The sequence below is a fragment of the Scleropages formosus genome, chromosome 15 (genome assembly GCF_900964775.1).
Source record: "Scleropages formosus chromosome 15, fSclFor1.1, whole genome shotgun sequence".
NCBI lineage: Eukaryota > Metazoa > Chordata > Actinopteri > Osteoglossiformes > Osteoglossidae > Scleropages > Scleropages formosus.
The window spans coordinates 25,315,316-25,332,949 of record NC_041820.1 but is presented as its reverse complement, the minus strand read 5'-3'; the positions used below and the strand labels follow the sequence as shown (position 1 = coordinate 25,332,949).

The window sequence follows — 17,634 nt, the reverse complement described above, 5'->3', positions numbered from 1 at the left end:
CGTGGCTGAATCTAAATTTTAAGCCGGTTAACTATTTTTTTTGTTAGGACAACATGCTAACAGTGATAACAGTTGCACTGATAAATGTCTTGGGTTTTGTAAAGATATGACATCCCTTCACTTCAGAGGTTCTTTACTTTTTACATGATCAGTTGCACTGTTCACACTGCACCTAGCCATCCGGTGGATCAGTTTCAATACTGAATTTTAACAATTTCATGCTGAATATAATTACTGCAAGTTTTGTCAAACAGCATCTTTATAACAATGAAGAGTTTGCTTGTTATTCTTTACTATTTATCAAGGTTTTATTTATCACTTATGTACAAAGCACTGTTGTCCTTAGAACACTGCCAATGCTCTATAGCGGAACTATTTGTTATGTGCAGTAACATCCAATTTACTGATATGCATTCACATTCATGGGGGGGTGCAGTGGCGCAGTGGGTTGGACCAGGTCCTGCTCTCCAGTGGGTCTGGGGTTCGAGTCCCGCTTGGGGTGCCTTGCGATGGACTGGCCCCCTGTCCTGGGTGTGTCCCCTCCGCCCTTATGCCCTGTGTTGCCGGGTAGGCTCCGGTTCCCCACAACCCCGTATGGGACAAGCAGTTCCGAAAGTGTGTGTGTGTACATTCACATTCTTAACCTGAACTTTATGAAAGTAAGGAAAAGCTCAGTAGTGAATTACTATTAAGCCCTACAAAGGTTCTCCATCACAGCCATCAAACCAATGTTCATACTGTATTTTCTGGAGGTTTTCATTTTGGATTCATGTTGTTTTAGTTAACTGAAAATATTATTGCATCATAGTAGGTGTACCCCTTTTCTTTCACCACGGTTTTTTTACAATGTCTTCTGGCATTACTTTCTAATAACTTTGCGGGCCACAATGCTTCTGATATTTTATTGCAAAGTTTTCTTTAGGATGACAACAATAAGTAACTTAACACAAATTATGTAACTTTGAAAAAGAAATCTATTCTATGGCACCTTGGGGCCTGTATGCATACTAATGTGGCAGAAAATCAAAAACTGCCCAGACTTATTACTACCTTTGGTTAGTTGATGCTTATGTCTGAAATTTGCAGTTTGACATATTTAAACCCCTTTGTCAGATATTCATAGGAGACTGGTACAAATGGTTTAAGAATGCATTAAATAAACCTTTTGGTAGAGAACCTATGACTGTTGTCTGAGGATTTCCATTGATTCACAGCACCTTCTTCATTTTCACTGCTTCACATACTTACCATGCTGCTGTTGGGTCTGGGCAGAGATGTAGACCTGCTGTTGGGTCTGGAAAAGCCATTGCTCCAACTAAAGATGGAACTTGTGGACTTCATCATCTCATAGCTTTCATGAGAAGTTTCAGTATGCACTGCTGTGGGTCTTCTTTCTCTCTCCCTGTCCCTGTCCTTATCTTTGGGGTTTGTCTTCCTTGGCTCACGGGAGCTGTTTGCCTCTGGCTGGTCCTCCCTCCGGACACTATCAATATCTGTCTCAAGGTAGGTTTTCCTTACTGGCTCCTGAAAACTTGGCTCCTCTTGGGATTTTTTTGTTGCCTCACTGGCATCCAGGACTTTGCAGCTGGGAAGGCTCTTGCTCCACTGGTAGATGGAGTGAGCCATATTTCCCCTCCTGGGTTCATTACTGGCAGTACTGCTGAGGGTTCCAGACCAAGGGCTGGGCGACTCCCGCTGCCGGAGTGCACCGAATGCCTGGAGGCTTCCAGGGTCCAGCACTCTGCAGGTGACCTCATCCAGGAACTGAGAGAACTTGAGCTTAGCCTCGATCTTCTGCTCCAGCTGTGTCAGCATGGTGGCTGTGTCCTGGCTGGAGGACAGGCTTTGCGCTGAATCCCTACGCCCCAGTCCCTGCTGCGTCTCCTCTTGGAGCTCAGTCCATGCGAAATTCCCCCTGCCTCTTTCTTCATCTGAACATCTCAACTCAGTGCTATTGGCCCCCTCAGGCCAGCTGCCAGAGCCTAGGCGTGCGCGAAACACCTCTTCACTGTGCTTCTTAATGGTGCTGCGAAGCAGACATGTGGCACCTGAGCTCCAACTGTTGGTGTCCCAGCTGCTGCCCTCACTGGAGCTGCCACTGTGCTGGCCAGGGCTAGAGCTCTGCAGGCTAGAACTGGAGCTCTGCAGACTGTCAACAGAGTTTCGCAGGCTGGGTGAAGAGCGACTGGAAGGTGACCCAGGAGGTGGTTTCACCACTGGGTCTCCACACTGCTCGGAAAACATGGGGCAAGATGCAGTAGAGGAGCAGGAACCCCGCTCCTGCCGGCCTGGCACTACCTTCACGTGAGACTGCCGAGGAAGGGTGCCATTGCTGTTGGTGCTGGCAGCCGCCACTGCTCTATCCAGCCGTGGTGATCCATACTGCATTTTGGGGCTGGAAAGTGTCCGGTTTCTGACTGTCCAAAGCTCCAGCTGAACCATGGCTCACCAGATGGGAACAGATTACTCTCTGCTCCTGTCCCAGAGAAACTTCTGTACTGAATGTGTGCTTTCCTGTCACTGGACTAATAGTCTAGCTGTGCTGCTGACACACTTTCAGTGTATTGATGTGTTACACTCACTGGAGGCAGAGACCTACTTTTTCCACTGTGTGAACCTACTCAGAATACTCAACACAGAATCCATACATTTCATGATAATGCATTGGGGGCAGCTAATCATCAACAGGCAGCTGTGTGTGTTATGCTCCTAATTAGTACATGTATTGATAAGGGATAATGGGGGAACTCTTTTGGCCTTCCAGGTCAGTGGCTCCACAGAGCTTACAGTTGAACACAGGTGTCACATGGCATTTGGGAGATCTGAGCACTGGGGCAGAAATGAAGTACCATGAATCGTTATTTTCCAAAGGTTAATGGACTACATCCCTCTTGAAAAACACAGAGGACAACTGCCATCACAGCAAACTAACTTCTCATTTGTTAAAAGAAAATTGTCACTATTTCAATTGAATCCACACTTCGTTGGAAATCTGGTGGCACAATAACTCAACAGACAACTTATCAGTTATCACAATAATCAAACTGGAGCAATGCGCTCCAGCACAAAACAGTAATCTGTCCAGTGTCAAAAGGTGTTTGCAATATTTAGTGCCATTTTTTTTCACATTTTAGGAGTACTTTTGCTATTACTTATTTATTTACATTTTATTACAGCAGTTGTCTAGTGACTGCCAGCACTAGAACACTAATTGTGATAGTTTTGTCAGCAGACCTGGAGGGAGTTGGCCAGAGCATCAGCGCCTCCTACAGACCTGTCAGATGCCTTTAGATTCTTGGCTGCCAAAAGCTAAACATGTGCCAACTCTCTCTCCCCTACCTTGAAAGCACATGGTCTGATTCTCACTTGTTGAAAAGGAATAAATTATGCTAGGTGTCAGTCTACTATCAAACATCCTCCACAGAAAAAAATATGATTGGATGAATGAATGAATGAATGAATGAATGAATGAATGAATGAAACTGTATTAAGCCCAGGGGATAATTCTGTTTCGTCACAGCAGCATACATTATACACCGTAAGTACACAGACATACTTACAGACACAAAGATAAGTGAGTAGATAAGATAAATGATAGGTAAATGAATGTTAGCATTTTTACACAAGTAAGGTGGCGCAGGATGTAGTGGGATACATGAAAGTCCATTGCTACTGGATCATTAAAAGGTCATTCACTTCCTTGACAGTGTGAGGACTTGCTGTAGAACCTCATGGCTGCTGGTAGAAATTACCTCCTTGGAGCACCTCAACTGGACCAGCCTGTCACAGACTGAGCTGTGACAGGCAAGTTGGTTCCAAGGAATCAGCAAGATGCCGGCAAAGTACCATCAATGTAACGCTGAACCTTGTTGCTGTTGCCTGTCACATGCATTTTATCTTGTATTCTTATATTGTTTGTTCTGGTTTTGTATTCCATTTAACACTGTTTGTATGAACTAGATTGGGTGCCGGGAAAGGCCTACCGGTATCTGTCTGGTTGTCATTAACTAATATTTCTTTTATAAAGATATGGCAGGTATATGTAACTGTGTGGAGAGTGAATGTATTTATTGTTTTTAGAAGGACATTTCTGTGGACTTTTTCCTTACCATGTAGCTGTCTGGTGTTCTGTTGTGTTTGGTGCCTTGTGTTGTAAACCTGATGGAGTCAACTATTTGGGGTATATCTAGGGGGGAGTCCTTGGGCACAACCAACTAGGCAGGGGTGTTTTACTGTGTAGTGTGAAATGTTTTTATAAGATGTATGTAGGGATTTTTATAGTAAAAAATGTTTAGTATTGTTTGTATGTTTTAGTATTTAAGTATTTATTTTAGATGTAATTTTTGGGGGAAATGTATTTTGAAATAAATTGAGGCTGTTATGGTATAATCAGAGGGCGGAGCTATTGCTATATAGGTTTGTATTAGGGCACTAGTGAAGAGATTGATACAAACTTATGTAGTTACTCTCATGCAGTGAATAGGAGAGTTATGCATTAATGTTGATATAAGGGGCTAAGCCCATGGCTCATAGGCCTCGTGTTCTTTATAACTTTATGTTTGTTTTGTACTTGGTTGAGGGTTTATGTGTTTTGAAGAATACTTTTTAGTAAAGGGAAATAAACCTTTTGGTCCACTACTTCAATTCTCCACTGCTGCTTCCATCCGTTGTCCATACCCTCACACAGCCTGTTGCTGAAAGTGCTCTTGTGTTTTAATGTGCTGGTGTGCAGTGGGTGTGAGCTACTGTCCACGATGGACTGGAGTTTATCCAGAGTCTGTCTCTGTGTGACCTCCATCAGGGAGCCTGCATTTCATGCCCAGGACTGAGCCGGGCTTCCCAATGAGCTTGTTGATCCTGCTGGCATCAACTATAGAAATGCGACATACACAGTACAATGCTATGATTCCAGTTTTTAATCCTTATTACGTACAGTACTGTATATACACACACTTAATCTTGACAATCAACAGTTTCATAATGATTCACACCTTTGGTCACTATCTCACTAAATTGCACTGTACAGGTTCAATGAGATCATCAGGTGGTTCATGAGCAAACCACATAACTTTGTATGTATCTTGGTCTTGCTGCATTGCCATGGCAACTCAAATCCAGCACCACTCACTTGAATTCAACCAAGTTCCTCATGAAAAACCAGTTATATTGTTCTCCTTCTCAATCTGGATCCCTTTAATCTCAGTCTGGATTCTTAAGTATAATGCTAATTGACTTTGATGAGTGATTGGGTAAGTATAGAGGACTAAGGTAAATCTGAATGAAACCTGTGTGTGTGTGTGTGTGTGTGTGTGTGTGTGTGTGTGTGTGTGTGTGTGTGTGTGTGTGTGTGTGTGTGTGTGTGTGTGTGTGTGTGTGTGTGTGTGTAGTGTATAGTGTATAGTGTATAGTGTATAGTGTATAGTGTAGTGGTAAGATTGCTGCCTTTCACATGGGAAAACTGGGGTTTGAATCCTGGTCATGGCCTACCTCTGGCCTAGGCAAGACCTCCTTATGCTTGGCTCTGCCTACCTCGGATATGAGAGCGAAACAAACAAAGAGAGTCATGCTGGCTCAGATGTTGCCTGGATTAACAAGGTCTGTGCCAGATGTTGGGGAACCAGGACATACTGATGATAAGTGGGCTACTGGAACTAGAACAAGGCATGCATGGACAAGAAATGAGAATAGGGAACTGTTGGAATGCTACTACACAAGTAACCCCAGTGAAAGGGGTTACATGAAGAGGATGTGGGACCTATGGATACTTCGAAACCCTACATCAAGACTAATGCCTAAACAACTAGTAGCTCAGTGTTACAACATCTGCAAGAAACAACTGCTATCACAACTAGAGATTGATGAGGTACAGCACAAATGTTACAGCAAGGGGGAGCCAGGACAGGTCAGGGGGGAGATATCATCATCCCCACACTCTGAGATTGGGTACCAAGCCCCAAGAACAATGAGCCCTTGTAAACTGAATGCAAGAGCAGCTGACCTAAGAGATAAGATAATGGCTAAGAAGACACCTGGAGCCCCTGTGGCCGATTACCAAGACCAAGTGAAGTACTTACTGAAAGTTTACTAGAAGATGTGAATGCAGCACTACGAACAATCCCTACTGAGACCAACCAGCTGATGTACAACACAGCAACAGTGATCCTTGAGATGCTTGGATACAAGATGAATACCATGCATAAGAAGCAGTATCCTCCATGGAAAAGAAGGCTAGAGGCCAAGATCAAGGCAGCACGAAGGAAAGTTAGCCAGCTATCGGGACTGCAGAAAGGTGTGATGAAGACCCTGCCTAAGAAGTACAGCAAGCTATCTATACCTGAGGCCTTAGAAACTGCCAAGCAAAGACTCACAGCCTTGGCTAACCACCTGAAGAGGTACACAAGTGAGATAGAGGGCAGAAGAATAAACCAGATGTTCTCTACAGAACCATCCAAAGTGTACTCTCAGTGGCAGGGTAATAACATAAGAGCAGACCCACCAAGGTTGGAGACTGAGCAATGCTGGAAAAACATATGGGAGAAGGAGGCATCACACAACAACAAAGCCCAGTGGCTAGTGGATCTAAGAGCAGACCACAGCAACCTCCCTGAACAGGATCCAGTAACCATCACAGTGGCAGACATCCAAGAAAGAGTCTCAAGTATGAAGAACTGGACAGCACCAGGCCCTGACATGATCCATGCCTTCTGGCTAAAGAAGCTAACTGCATTCCATGACCGCCTGGCAACACAAATGAACCAGCTGCTAACAGATGGGACCCACCCTGAATGGTTAACAGAAGGCCAGACAGTCCTGATGCTGAAGGACCCCCAGAAAGGAGCAGTCCCATCCAACTATCGCCCGATAACCTGCCTCTGCACAACATGGAAGCTGCTCTCAGGTATCATAGCAGCTAAGATTAACAGGCTTATGGCTCAATACATGAGCGGGGCCCAGAAAGGAATTGGTAGAAACACCAGAGGAGCAAAACACCAGCTACTGGTAGATAGAACAGTCACTCGAGACTGCAAGACCAGACAGACCAACCTGTGCACCGCCTGGATTGACTACAAGAAAGCCTATGACTCAATGCCTCACTCATGGATTCTGGAATGCTTAAAACTATACAAGATCAACAGGACACTAAGAGCCTTCATGAGGAACTCAATGGGGCAGTGGAAAACAACTCCAAGCAAATTGCGCAAGTCACCATCAAGTGTGGCATCTACCAAGGAGATGCATTGTCCCCACTGCTGTTCTGCATAGGCCTGAACCCCCTCAGCCAGATCATCACCAAGACTGGCTATGGATACCGACTACGGAATGGAGTAAACATCAGTCACCTCCTCTACATGGATGACATCAAGCTGTATGCCAAGAGTGAACGAGACATCGTTCCCTGATCCACACCACCAGGATCTACAGCAATGACATCGGAATGTCATTCGGACTGGATAAGTGTAGCCGGATGGTAACAAAGAGAGGGAAGGTAGTCAGAACTGAGGGGATTGTACTACCAGAAGGCAACATAGCAGATGTTGAGGACAGCTACAAGTACCTTGGAATCCCACAGGTGCATGAGAATCATGAAGAGGCCGCAAGGAAAGCAGCAACCACCAAATACCTGCAGAGAGTAAGGCAAGTCCTGAGAAGTCAGCTGAACGGGAAGAACAAGGTCTGGGCTATCAACACCTATGCCCTGCCGGTCATCAGATACCCCGCTGGCATAATAAGGTGGCCAAAAGAGGAGACAGAAGCCACTGACATCAAGACAAGGAAGCTCCTGACAATGCATGGAGGGTTCCACCCCAAATCCAGCATCCTGAGGCTGTACACTAAGCGGAAAGAAGGAGGCCGAGGACTAGTGAGCGTCAGAGCCACTGTCCAGGATGAAACAACAAAGATCCTTGACTACATCAGGAAGATGGCCCCGACTGATGAGATACTTAGTGAATACCTCAGGCAACAGAAACCCGAGAAGGAGGACGAGGAAGAACAGGAACCATCATGGAAGGAGAAACCCCTACACGGTATGTACCACCGGCAGATTGAAGAAGTGGTTGACATCGAAAAAATCATACCAGTGGCTGGACAAAGCTGGACTGAAAGACAGCACAGAGGCACTAATCATAGCAGCACAGGAACAAGCTCTAAGTACAAAATCAATAGAGGCCGGGATCTACCGCACCAGGCAGGACCCCAGGTGCAGGCTGTGCAAAGATGCCCCTGAGACAATCCAGCACATAATACCAGGGTGTAAGATGCTAGCAGGCAAGGCATACATGGAACGCCATAACCAAGTGGCTGACATAGTGTACAGGAACATCTGTGCCGAGTATGGGCTGGAAGTCCCAAGATCAAAGTGGGATACACCCTCAAGGGTGGTCGAGAATGACCGAGCTAAGATCCTGTGGGACTTCCAGATCCAGACTGACAAACTGGTAATGGCTAACCAACCGGACATAGTAGTGGTGGACAAACAGAGGAAGAAAGCCGTAGTGATAGATGTCGCCATCCCAAGCGATGGCAACATCAGAAAGAAGGAACATGAGAAGCTTGAGAAATACCAAGGACTGAGAGAGGAGCTAGAAAAGATGTGGAAGGTGAAGGCAACAGTGGTCCCCGTGGTAATCGGAACACTTGGGGCTGTGACCCCTAAGCTGGGAGAGTGGCTCCAGCAGATCCCGGGAACAACACCCGAGATCTCTGTCCAGAAGAGCGCGGTCCTAGGAACAGCTAAGATACTGCGCAGAACCCTCAAGCTCTCAGGCCTCTGGTAGAGGACCTGAGCTTGAAGGAGTAAGACCGCCTGCAAAAGGCGGCGAGTGGGGAAAAGAAATTTTTATTTATTTGTGTGTGTGTGTATATACACATCTTTTAAGCCAAATATTTTATGACATTGACATAAATGTGTTCCTCTCAACTGTTCACCATTTTCTGGTTTTCAGCAGCTAAATATGAAAGACTGTTATTGTACATTTTTTCCTCAGAAACAGATACATTAATGGTGGTGTAACAGCTAACGGGAACTAACAAGATTTAGACAGTAACGCTTTGAAATCCATCAAATTAAAAATATAAATGGTGCCACCAATAATTCACCTAGAAGGGAGCCAAAACACACCCTGAGCTGTCTAGCTCCATTGATGAAGTATATACACACACACACATTTTCAGAACCGCTTGTCCCATACAGGGTCGCGGGGAACCGGAGCCAACCCGGTAACACAGGGCGTAAGGCCAGAGGGGGAGGGGACACACCCAGGACAGGACGCCAGTCCGTCGCAAGGCACCCCAAGCGGGACTTGAACCCCAGACCTACCAGAGAGCAGGACCGTGGTCCAACCCACTGCACCACCGCACCACTGCACCCCCCATGAAGTATATACTGATCTTTTAATGACCTGTGAGTTTTACCAAGCTTCCGTATCATCCCTGCAAGTCTAATTTTCCTGGGCACAGGGCAGGACAGGACGCCAGTCCGCTGCAAGGCACCCCAGCAGGACTCGAACCCCAGACCCACCACAGAGCAGGATCTGCCAAGCCCGCTGTGCCATCATGTCTCCCCAAAAAAGGTAAGTTGTTTGTAGATATTTTGTTTGCTTTCCTAAATCCAGGCTTTAGTACTTTTATGCCTGCTGAGCGTTTCCAGTCCTTTAAATGCTAAATATAGTTTTGCTTTAACAGCAATCATAGAAGAGGATACATAATTGACAAAACAGGGGCAAACAAGCACCAGATAATGATAATAAACATTTAAGCAAATTAGAATGCAAAAATATGCAGTTGCAATATTACAAGGAAAAATATGTCTACATGCTTTCAAAGGAAAAAAAACTAGAAAGTATTTACTGAAATACGCACACGTGTGTGGACACACGCATGCAAGCACACGTGTGTGTGTGTGTGTGTGTGTGTGTGTGTGTGTGTGTGTGTGTGTGTGGAAACTTGCATGGAAGAGTATTACAGTTGTCCTGGTAGTTGTTGGTTGTCACAGTCAATTAATGTGGATGCAACACCTCAGGGAGTTTTGACAGAGGGGTGCGAGTGAGCTGTAAGGCCACATGCCTTTATCTGGCAATAACATTCTCAAACAAACAACATCACCACACTGCAGTGCCAATTGCCATTTAATTCAGTAACTGTAACAGAGACCTCTACAAGAACATTTTTAAAGTCTTACTAGCAAGCATGTGCTGGATCAAGAACTGTCAATCAAGAAGAGATATCCTCTGAACACCATGTGTCGCAATATTGTGGTATAACATTAGCACAGTTGGAATGGTGTAGGAATGTATGGAGTCCTTCCAAACAATTTGCGTGACAGCAAAAATATTACAAAGAGCACAAAAAACATGCACCAAATAACATAGGTAATGGCAGCAATGATACACAATTGATCATCTGCTACACCCCAAACAGATCATCCACAACACCCCAACCAGACTACTACGCTCCTTCACATCTTCCCGCTTGGTGGTCCCACGCACAAAAGGTAAAGCATGAAAGTTATCGTCTCTGGTTCCGTTGTGGCAGAATGACCTCCCCCTGTCACTCAGAATTGCTGAATCTTCATCCACATTTTAATAGAGTCTTAAAACTAACCTCTTCAAAGACTCACTTTGCCCACGATCTCTTAAATTCATGTAAGGTGTAAATGTTCATGCACTATAACTTTAAGATCATGCCTGGATAAACCTTTACACAGCTACTCCTGTAATGTAATGCAAATGTTTATACACACACACACCTTCAGAGCCGCTTGTCCCATATGGGGTCACGGGGAACCGGAGCCTACCCGGCAACACAGGGTGTAAGGCCGGAGGGGGAGGGGACACACCCAGGACGGGACGCCAGTCCGTTGCAAGGCACCCCAAGCGGGACTCGAACCCCAGACCCACCGGACAGCAGGACTGTGGTCCAACCCACTGCGCCACTGCACCCCCCAGCAAATGTTTATATATATGTAAAAAAAAATTGCTAATAAGGTGATTTGGAATTGTGGTTATTCGGATAAAGTTTTATGCAGCTACTTGTGTGATGAACATTGGTTCATATGGTGGAAAGAAACTATATGAACTTAAAAATCATGTGTCTGCATCTATGTCTCTCTTTCTGCTTATGCAATGCACACCGTATTTTTTTTGAGATGTACTTCGCTTTGGAGAAAAGCATCTGCTAAATGAATAAATGTAAATGTAAATTAAAAGCAGGTGTGAAAGAAAACCTAAGGCAAGAAAATCATCTGAAAAAATCAACCACACAATTATGAAATAGATAGACAGACAGACAGACACAGACTGAAACCGCTTGTCCTGAGCAGGGTCGTGGCGAGCTGGAGCTTAACCTGGCAACACAGGGCACAAGGCTGCAGGACAGGGGACACACCCAGGACTCGAACCCCAGACCCGCCAGAGAGCGGGACCCAACCAAGCCCGCTGTGCCACCATGCTCCCTATAATTATGAAATAGAAAATGAAAATTTAAATCGGACACCATAAATATTCTAAATAATGCTAGGAAATTCAAGAAAATAACATATCAACACCCAGTTTGACAGCAGTTTACAAGCTGAAAAAGCTACACACCTAAAAGAAAGTGTCATACAAAGAATAAGGTAAACAGATATAAAAGACAACAGTGGACTCCTCTCCATTTAGGTCATTTGAATTGGATTTGAATGGCACGGGTAATGAAAGGCAGAGCCTGAGATTCTGGACTGCCATGTGAGACCCTTGTCACTGGGGCACATGCTTCTCCAGTGTAATCAATGCACCATCCCACCACCCTGCTGGCTTGCCCTTGCTCTGGCCTTGTGAGGCCTGTGGAAGAGGTGAGCAACTGACTAGATCATGCCACTGCATAGGGACTTAAACAGATATTGTTTTTTAGCAATAATGGGGATTCTTGCTTTCAGTAGGTCTTGAATGGTATTATGGTTCCACTGGCATAAATTAATTATATAAAGACAAAATTAAAAACCTATCTTCAGGGCTCCCCTGACCACAAGATGAACTTGAAATACAAAGCTGGTGAAGAAAAAGAAGTGGTTAAAGTAATGGTGCCATCCACTGCAGCAGTTAAGCACATGTAGTGATAATGTAAAGGTTGTTGTGGTGTACTTGGTCAAGTTATATATGTCAATACATATATTCATTTAGCTGACACTTTTCTCCAAAGCAACTTACAATATTAATCTACCTACAATTACCTACCCGTACAGCTGGGTAATTTTTTTTTTTAATTGCAGCAGTTTACAGGGAGTACCTTGCTCAAGGGTACTACAGCCAAAGGTGAGATTTAAACCTGTCCTTTCAGGCCAAAGGGAGCAGCTCTAACCACTGTACTACCAGTTGTCCCGATACAGGAAAAACATGCAGTTGTATATTATAAATAGGTCAAAAATGCTGTAGGCCAGCTAAATGGTGAATGAGTTATAACAATAAAATACAGAAGTAGAAGTCATGAAGTCATCTTTCTATGTAGTTGTCATCCCATAGACGTTTTCCTACTGGGTATTAGTAGAATACTAAGTTGAGATGAAAAGCTTCCAACAGCACTTCTTTTCAGGATTCTTCATAAATATTCTTATATTTCCTTATACTAATGCCCTCCAATTTCCTTAGGAAGAGTAAGCTTTTGTAATGGTTTAGATAGTATAAAACATCAAGCTTTTATGCCTTTAATTCAATTTACAAACCGGTTCTGAATTAGGTGTAATCTTACATTTGTTATATGTTAGGGGTGCTCAGTTTGGAAATTTTATGCAATGAAAAGCTAAACCTTTGCACCCTAGATATTGCTTAATGTGAAATATTTTAATCAGCCTGTGGTATCTGTACTGATATGTTCAGAATGCATATCTTCATACTATTTTTAAAAGTAATTTATTGTGCTTTAACTGAGAAAACTAGTATTAACTAGTATATAAAAAAGAAGCATGTGTTTCTTGTGGGGGTGCAGTAGCACAGGGGTGCAGTGGTTTGGACCGGGTCCTGCTCTCTGGTGGGTCTCGGGTTCGAGTGCGACTTGGGGTGCCTTGCGACAGACTGGCATCCTGTCCTGGGTGTGCCCCTGCCCCTCCAGCCTTACACCCTGTGTTGCTGGGTTAGGCTCCAGCTCCCTGTGACCCTGTGTGGAAAAAGCAGTTTCAGACGGGATGTGTGTAATTCTTCCCATGGCAACAAAGTAAATTGTGTGGAAGCTGTTGATCCTGTTCATTGTGCATTATATTTTACGTTGGAGGTCTGTCGCTGCATTGTCATGTTTCGGGTAAGTTGACTGTTGCTCCCGCTTTTTCCTAACGCTCATTCTTGTCGTGTAGTTGTGCAGATAGACAGAAGCAATCGGCTGTGTGTTTGTGTGGTTGTCGGTGGTATTTTTATTAATTTGTTTGTTGAATTGTATTTTGTGGTTTGTTAGGGTGCATGTACACCTGAACAATTTTGTGTCCCGTAGTGTAGAGTGGGCGTGACTCCATTGATTGATTAATCGCGTCTGTTGGCTTGTTGGGTTTGGTCACCACTGTTGGAGTAGTTTGGATTTCGATTAGGAATCTCAGCTGACATGAATTAGCCTGGTTTAAATAGCAGCTGGTGATCCATAGCAGCAGTGGTTGTGGCAGGCTCTTGGTGTGAAGACTTGGGGTACAAAGACAAGGGAGTCTAGCTGTGGGAGTCCACCGAAGGAGGCCACCGGCAGAGTGTTCCGTGAGGGATGTTGCTTCAAACATGTCGCCCATCAAAGTTATCTATGGCAACCGAGCTGTGCGATGTTGCCACCACCTGGACACTCCCGCTACTACAGTAACTTGGTTTACCCTCATCTGTCAAGCCCTCCATCTGGCTTTAATTTATCCATGGGACTGTGGAACTGCCAGTCTGTGGTGAGAAAGGCTGACTTCATACCAGCCTACACCTCCCATCTCTCACTGGACCTCCTGGACCTAACTGCAACCTGGATCACCCCAGACAACATAGACACACCTACAGCTCTCTCCACTAACTACTCCCTTTCTCACACCCCTCGTCCCTCCGGCAGAGATGGAGGCACAGGCCTGCACATCTCTCCCCGGTGGGCATATTCTGTCTCCCTCTCCACCTGCATGATCTGTCCTCCTTTGAAGAGCATGCTGTCTCTATCATTGTTCCAATCACTCTTGTTATGGTTGTTCTTTATTCTTTATCGCTCTCCTGGCCCTCTTGGCTGCTTCTTGGATGACCTTGAGATCTTGTTGAGCTCTCTCCCAGGGAACAATGCTCTGTTGATTTTCCTGGGTGACTTCAACTTGCATGTCGACGATATTCATGCAAGCGGCCTTCTGTGGCTCCTACAGTCCTTTGATCTCTCTCCCTGTCCCAATCCCCTGCTACTCACAAAGTAGGCAATTGCCTTGACCTTGTATTTTCCCGTAACTGTGACTGTCCTTTCCTCTCTATTACTCCGCTGCATGTCTCTGATCACGTCTTCATTTCCTTTCAACCCTGCCTCTCCACTAATTCCTTGCCTTTTTCTGCACCCATTGTCACCTTCCGCCGCAACTTAAAATCTCTGTCACCTTCCTGCTTTGCCACTGCCACACTGTCCGCTCTCCCTTCTGCTGCACAGTTCTCGGATCTATCAACAGACGATGCCACTTACGTTTTCCTCCCTGCCCTATCGTCCACCCTTGGCTCTCTTTGTTCACTATCTTCCAGACCAGCAAGCCCCACTCCCACTCCATGGCTGAATGATACATTACGTGCTAACAGGACCAAGCTCTGTCTTTTGGATTGTCCCATGGGAATGCTTCCTGTGCTCCGCACTTGGGTCCGATGCATCTACTCCAGGGGAACACCGTGACAGCCACCTTCTCATCCCTTCTGTGTCCTCTGTCGCCTCCTCCTCCTTCTTTTCTGATTGATGATGACTTTGCTTTGTTTTTCAGAGACAAAGTCAATGCAATCACAGACAATTTCTCAGCATCACACTGCCCAATTTGCGCTGGACCTCCCTGCAAAGTTATGTGCTCCAAATTCAAGCTGCTCTCCGAATCTGAAATCTCTGACCTCCTAATATCACACAGAGCCACCACCTGCTTGCTTGGTCCAATTCCATTGTCACTCCTACAGAACATCTCCCTGCAACTCTCCACCTTCCCCTCTAAGATCATCAAGTCCTCACTGTCCTCTGGCTCCTTCCCAGCTGCCTTCAAAACTGCTCTCATTTCACCTCTGTTAAAGAAACCCTCCCTGGATCCCAACTTGGTCCAAAACTACAAACCAGGCTCCCTCCTCTCCTTCCTGTCTAAAACTCTAGAGCTGGTGGCCTGTGATCAACTATCTGATTTCCTCACCCAGAACCATCTCCTCAATGGATATCAATCTGGTTTCAAAGTTGGTCACTCCATGGAGATGGCACTTCTGGCGGTGTCTGATGCTCTCCAGTTGGCTAGAGCCGCCTCCCTCTCCTCGGTCCTCATCCTCCTTGACCTGTCTGCAGCATTCGACACTGTCAACCAATGGATTCTACTCTCCTCTCTTAGTCAGCTTGGGATCAAAGGAGCGGCACTAAGGTGGTTTGAGTTCTAATTATCTGATAGATCCTATCAAGTGGTCTGGCAGAGCTCCTCTTCTTCTCCTCTGCCTCTCTCAACTGGTGTCCCATTGGGCTCGGTATTTGGTCCTCTTCTCTTCTCAATCTACACCTCCTCCTTCTGCCTGGTCATAGCCTCCCATGGATTCAAATACCACTGCTATGCTGATGATACCCAGCTATTCCTCTCCTTTCCACCTGGAGCATCAGACATTTCTGCACGCATTGTTGCCTGCCTGTAAGACATCTCTGCATGGTTGTCTGATCACCACCTACAACTCAACCTCTCCAAAACAAAGATTCTTCACCTCCCATCTGGCCTGTCTTCCTGTCACAATCTATCGATGAAACTGGACAATTCACTCATTTTGCCTACCTCCTCGGCTAAGAGTCCGGGAGCGACGATTGATTCAAGCCTATCTTTCTCTCAGCACATCGAAGCCAAATCCCGGTCCTGCAGATACATCCTTACCTCACAAATGACTCTGCCCAACTACTTGTCCAGGCCATGGCGACATCTCGTCTGCACTATTGCAACGCTCTCTTGTGTGGCCTTCTTACTGCTGCCATCAAACCCCTGCAGCTGATACAGAATGCTGCTGTACAAGTTGTTTGACTTGCCAAAGTGTTCCCATGTATCTCCTCTACTCACTTCTCTGCACTGGTTTCCTATAGCTGCCTGGATCAAATTCAAGACCTTGGTTATTAAATACAAATGCATCAATAGAACTGCTCCTAGCTGTTTACATGACTTGATCAACCGCTATACCCCAGCCAGACCCCTTCACTCATCTACTTCTGCTCACTTGGTGTTCCTGCGCATGAAAAGTAAAGCACAGAGATTCTCAGTTCCGGCTCTGTTGTCGTGGAATGACCTCCCCATCTCACTCAGAACTGCTGAATCTCTGTCTACATTCAAGAAGGGTCTGAAAACTCACCTTTCCTGGACTCACTTTGCCCATGATCTCTCAAGCTCACCTAAGGTGTAAATGTTCATGCACTGTAACTTTATGATCATGCCTAGATAAGCCTTTACACAGCTGCTATTCATGTATTGCATGTAAATGTTTGTGTACCTGGGGGTGCGGTGGTGCAGTGGGTTGGACCGGGTCCTCCTTTTCACTGGGTCTGCGGTTCGAGTCCCGCTTGGGGTGCCTTGCGACGGACTGGCGTCCCGTCCTGGGTGTGTCCCCTCCTCCTCCTCCGGCCTTACGCCCTGTGTTACTGGGTAGGCTCCGGTTCCCTGTGACCCCGTATGGGACAAGCGGTTCTGAAAATGTGTGTGTGTGTGTGTTTGTGTACCTTTTTAAAAAAAAAAAAAAAAAAATTGTACGAAAGTTATCAGGATTCATATTTCCTGCGTTTTATGCACCTTATTTTACATTTACATTTACTCTGCAGACGCTTTTCTTCAAAGCAACTTTCAATTTATTTATATTTATTTTTATTTTTATAGAGCGCTCTTTTCATGCAGAGACACAGAGCGCTTTAACACAGGCATACAGCAAGAAAAACAGATACAAACAAAGAAGACAGCCGACTAATGGCTACCATAAAGAAGAACTTATTATAGAGCTATAAGTATACCTATTGGCCGCCGGGGAAAGGAACAAAAACTCCCACCTGAAGGCTGAGGGAAAAAACCTCTGGGGGTCCACGGGCCAGTGGTTGCCCACCCCTCCTGGGCATTCTAGAAAGTAACAATTTGTAAGCCAGTGTGTAACAATAATGATAATGTTGGTAAATGGCATCTTGGATCCCCAGCTCGGCATGGAACGTCTCGATTGTCATGGCAGATGGACATCAGCCTACGTCAGCAGAGGATTCTTCTGTCAACACTGGCCGGCCTCCTCAGGTCTTATATAGCGAGGTAGTGCCCAATGAGAAGATGGAACAGAGTTAATAACTTGTTACTTATGCAAATTTAATATGCATTTTTATAAAGGTGATAAACAACCAAGGCAGGTGGAATTACATTACGAGGTGGAATGCCTGAGTGAACATGTAAGTCTTTAGTCGGAATTTGAAAACAGAAACAGATGGGGTATTTCTGACTGTAACTGG

The 17,634-nt window shown here is 45.3% G+C and overlaps 1 pseudogene; it reads left to right on the top strand.

The window, feature by feature from the left end:
- The first annotated feature begins 13,768 nt into the window (after window positions 1-13,768).
- Window positions 13,769-16,505, top strand: LOC114912316 (uncharacterized; annotated as a pseudogene).
- Window positions 16,506-17,634: the final 1,129 nt, after the last annotated feature.